We start from the raw sequence: 5,488 nt of genomic DNA on the forward strand, positions 1-5,488 counted from the left end.
TCTGCCATATCTATCCTGTTTGAATTCTGTTTCTGGGATAGCCGTCACAGACGCAACTGTGATACTTTAAAGCATAACGGCCTGCCATTTATGGTGAGTATTTCAGTCCATGTGGATGACTGTAGATAGTCAACCACACCCAGATAAGCCGCCTCATCCACTTCAATTGAATCCATCTTTTGAGCTGATCTGCACACATTTTCTACACTCAACGTCTTTTGCTGGGCATTCAGTCCATGAATGTTTTGGGGTTTTACCACACTTCCCACACTGTTTTGGCTTTGATGAGGTAGGCTGAGGCTGAGAATAGCTTCCGCGTTGGAAAGATTTTTTCCTATGAGCCAGACTTTTATTTTTATGAGACAGTGCATCCATTTGTCCTGGTGAATCAGCTGACCGCAGAACAGCTTGTTGCTTTTTCACTTCCTCGTGCTGCCTCACTTGAACTATAGCTGTAGCTAAATCCAACTTTGGGTTGAGCTGAAGTTTTTCAGACAATTTAGCATCACGTATGCCGACAACAATTCTATCTCGAATCATTTCCTCACGTAAGGCGCCATATTTACAATGTTCAGCTAACTTGTGCACTGCTGTGATAAAGTTTTCTGCAGATTCGCCGACGTCTTGACATCGTTTATTGAACTTGGCTTGTTAGTAAATTACATTATGTACTCCTACAAAATGTTCATCAAAGGCTTTTTTTACCTCGTCAAAGTCCTTTTATTTCTCATCTGTCAACTGCATCAAGCTCAGAATATCGTCAGCCTTATCCCCCATTGTATAGATGAGAGAATTCACCTGGTATGCACCGTCTTTTTCTTTCAGTCCAGACGCCATTCTGAAGCGTTCAAACCTTTTGATCCATGCAGGCCACGAGCTTGGCTCAAAGTTGAATGATCCCGGTGGTGTGATAGTGAATATGTGGTCCATCCTGTGTGCTTTTAGCTTGCCGCTAGCTGTTATGGCTCTCGCCGACTTGCTCTTTTTCTTGCTCTACAGGTCCAGCGTTTTCACTCTACACACCATTAAAGCTGCTCCGACTTCTTGTCTGTGCCACTAGACTCTGTCTGTCATGGGTTATTCGTCTCTGACCATGTATTGTTCCTCTATAACTTTGTATTCAAGGACACAACTATCAGGATGTAAACAGATAACTTTTTATTCCACTTCTTCTTCGTAATCACTCTGCACTCAAACATCTTCAGTGCCCCACCGTGGCCATAACATGCCATTACAGTCTGCTGGTTTTGTTTGACGCTTGAACTGGTAATATATTGTTATTTGTTATATATATATATATATATATATATATATATATATATATATATATATATATATATATATTTACTATATATATATTTACTATATATCAGATGTCAGTGAAGTTTATATATATATATATATATATATATATATATATATATATATATATATGTATATATATATATATATGTATATATATATATGTATAGAGCCTGTATGTATATATATATATGTGTGTGTGTGTTTGTGTCTAATTTAAACAAAATGATCTTTTTCACACCCTCGATATTTGACGTTGTAATGATCGTTTATTCAACTGTATCATTCAAAAACATTTAGCACTGTAAAAATATTTTCTCATCTGAAACAAGTGACAGCTTGTAAAACTTCTGCTTCATTGCGTCATATTCATTAAACAGTCAGCCCTCAAATGTTTAAGAAATCTAAGTTCTTATAGTTACTGTCAAGTTCAAACTATTTTTAAACGATTCAGAAAATGTACTAAAATTTCACCATAGAAATATATAATTTTTTTATTTATTTTCAATTATATTGCTGATGTGCAATAACATATCCAAAAGATAAAAAAAGAGGTGTCAAGTTATACATAATAATAGAATCCAGTTTTGAGTCATCTGCTCATTCTGATCGATTTACCTGATTGTTATTGGGCTGATTTTCTCTTCATGTGCTCATATTCTCGCAATACTCTCTCAGATCTGAAGGGGGAGGCGCAACACAGAATAATAAGCTGACCACATGTTTCCTCTGCTTGTGTCAGCTCCTCAACATGTCCACTTTCCAGCACTTTCTGCACTTGTTTCCTCATCAACATGCTAAGACTATACAGAGAGAGCAAATACAGTGTATAAATATCAATCTTCAAATTAATTAAGAATGATAAAAAGTTTTTAGTTATATTAATATATAACATGACAATTATTCATTTATATGCCCATTCATTCCTCTTTCACTCATTAAAATGAATTAATTTTAGTTTGCATGTAGAAAATTGCATATAAAAAGAAATCTTTACCAATGTAATGAAATATAAACATACATATCACTTTTGGTTGCAACAGTCATTACATTTCTGTATAATGGAGGCAGAAACAAGAGAAAAAACTTAGAAATCTGTTAGAAATCCTCATGAGCTAAAATATAAAGATGTTTTGACATCGCTTCTAAAGAATGACTTCATTAACTGGTATAATAAAAATAACAAAACGATGCTCTCCCTCAACACAATGCAACAGTTATCATTATAAAACAACAGTCTGCAGAGGTCATCCTTCTCTGCTGGCCTTAACACTGTCAGAATCACTCAACTTGTTTTAATATATTTTTTCCTTTATATATCTCCGTCTCCAGTAACAGATGATGCATATCCCGTGTGTTGAACAAGCATCAGCAGTATTCATCAGATGATGTCTGTGAAAGTGTACTGTTGAATTAAAGCTTGTGAAAAGACTTCATTTGACACAGAAAGTCTCTATGTGTCTTTTCAGCCCATGACAAGTGCTTTACATCTGTGACTCTGCTGTGCTTCCGTCGCTCCGCAGAGGTTTCTGTAAAAGTCAAAGGAAGAATGAAGAAACTGAACCCAAAAATGCTGCTTTAATGTCCAAAACACTCAAACACAGACTAACGTACCTGACTGCTGTTGGTCTGGCTGGTACTGGTTCTGCGTTTGGGTTTCTTCTTGTGTGGACACATTCGGACAAACAGATTGTAATACTCCATCCTGACCTGAAGGGGGCAACAGGCAAAATAAATGATATTTGACTTGAGGAGCACTAAGTTTCGGACTCTTCTTAAACAAGAAAACAGCCTATTATGTTTGTAGATATTTACAGAAATTACAGTTTCTGGCAACTCCATTTGCATGCATTCAAAATAGTGGTCAAAGACGTGGATTTAGATGACTGATGCTAATACCAATATCTTACACAGCAAAATCCCCAATGTTAATTTAACACTCTGAGTGTAAGTAAAGTAACACTGAAGCAGAGTTGAAGTTAATGAGATAATTAAGAAGTTAATTGAGTTATGATTAAGCATTATTGAAGACACCTGATGTTAACAAGCAGAATCACAAACGAGAAAAATCACAATTTGTGTGTCACCATTATAGTGGTCAGTGTTTGCTTTAGTTGGGATTTTGGCTTGTAACTTTTTACTTTTAAAGTTTGTTTGTCAAACCAAGAGCAAAAATCATCGCGTGTTGATGATTATGTTTTAATGTGATCGTTGTTTCACACGAGTCACTGAACTCATTTACATTCTTTTCTCAAAGTAAAATTTCCATTACTGATTGTCACAGCTTTGATTCCACAATGAAAAAATCTGTATTTTCTATACATTTTGTAGGTATCTCTTGCAAGTGATTCTGATTTTTTTTTTTTTTATTAAAGAATTTTAATTTTAACAGACCAACTCTGAACATCACAAAACTAGATACAAAAAATTAACATAAAAACAGCAAAAATAAAATATAGTTAGAATAAAAAGTTAAAAAGACAGTTCAGCTCATAATTTATTCATGCCGCAATGCATGATGGGAGCCATGGATGAGTTTTTATTGGCTACAACATGCTTTTTTGATGGTCACCGTTGTTGTGATGCTCACGCTGATTCCTGATGTCTGTGTGTCTAAACAAAAGACTTCTTTTTTTACGTAGAACTAACTATTAAAAACATGTCATACTATGTCAGAAATGCTGGGTTGCTTACTTCTCTTTTTCACTTAATTTATGTATGCAGTAAAGAAACCTAAACTCAGGCATTCAGGTCACTCTATAACAAATAGCTCAAACCACAATCAATGGCACACATGATTGCCTTCGCTGTGGTCTGTCTGTATGACATAATTCAGTCACCACAGCAAGTCGGCTCTCGCCGACTTGCTCTTTTTCTTGCTCTACAGGTCCAGCGTTTTCACTCTACACACCATTAAAGCTGCTCCGACTTCTTGTCTGTGCCACTAGACTCTGTCTGTCATGGGTTATTCGTCTCTGACCATGTATTGTTCCTCTATAACTTTGTATTCAAGGACACAACTATCAGGATGTAAACAGATAACTTTTTATTCCACTTCTTCTTCGTAATCACTCTGCACTCAAACATCTTCAGTGCCCCACCGTGGCCATAACATGCCATTACAGTCTGCTGGTTTTGTTTGACGCTTGAACTGGTAATATATTGTTATTTGTTTTATATATATATATATATATATATATATATATATATATATATATATATATATATATATATATATATATATTTTTACTATATATATATTTACTATATATCAGATGTCAGTGAAGTTTATATATATATATATATATATATATATATATATGTATATATATATATATATGTATATATATATATGTATAGAGCCTGTATGTATATATATATATATGTGTGTGTGTGTTTGTGTCTAATTTAAACAAAATGATCTTTTTCACACCCTCGATATTTGGACGTTGTAATGATCGTTTATTCAACTGTATCATTCAAAAACAGCCACATAAAATCTAAAGTTAATAACTGAAGGGTCAAGATCCCAACTAAAGCAAACACTGAACACTATAATGGTGACACACAAATTGTGATTTTCTCAGTTGGTGATTCTGCTTGTTAACATCAGGTGTCTTCAATAATGGTCAATCATAACTCAATTAACTTCTTAATTATCTCATTAACTTCAACTCTGCTTCAGTGTTACTTTTAACATTGCTTAGTGTTTATATGAGTCCACACTCAAGAGTGTTAAATTAACACTGGGGATTTTGCTGTGTAGGAAGCAAGGTGGCTGGTGGCCGATATTAAGCTGATATATATGATATTACATAATTTAATTTTAAAAACATGTATATGTATAATCTTTTTGTTTGTTTGTTTGTTTTTTGGCCCTTTGTGATGTCAACCACTATTTCTGAGCACTTTATATATGTGGGACAAATTGCATGGGATCATTTTGTGATCATTTTGCATCATTTATTTGAATCTTGAAGACTTGAAGTTACTATATGCTGCCACAAGTATTCTTAAATAAAAATATCATCAATGGCAAATGAACACCAGAGAAACATAAACGGATTTCATTTTCAATTCGGGGGGTTTAACTGTCCCTACAAATCACTGAAATCCAGCAAGATGATACTGGAGGTCTAAAACAAGCCACTGCTACCTAATGTTTAATGTGTAAGTAAATTCTTAA

The 5,488-nt window shown here is 34.3% G+C and overlaps 1 long non-coding RNA gene across 1 annotated transcript; it reads right to left on the reverse strand.

Annotated features, from left to right (window-relative positions):
* Positions 1-1,805: 1,805 nt before the first annotated feature.
* LOC113099754 (uncharacterized) lies at positions 1,806-4,350 on the reverse strand. Its single transcript, XR_003289518.1, has 3 exons — positions 4,214-4,350; positions 2,917-3,012; positions 1,806-2,831 (listed from the first exon to the last, which is right to left on the reverse strand). It is a non-coding gene; the product is annotated as an uncharacterized LOC113099754 (long non-coding RNA).
* Between the last annotated feature and the right edge of the window lie 1,138 nt (positions 4,351-5,488).

Source organism: Carassius auratus, unplaced genomic scaffold, assembly GCF_003368295.1.
Source record: "Carassius auratus strain Wakin unplaced genomic scaffold, ASM336829v1 scaf_tig00217029, whole genome shotgun sequence".
Lineage (NCBI taxonomy): Eukaryota > Metazoa > Chordata > Actinopteri > Cypriniformes > Cyprinidae > Carassius > Carassius auratus.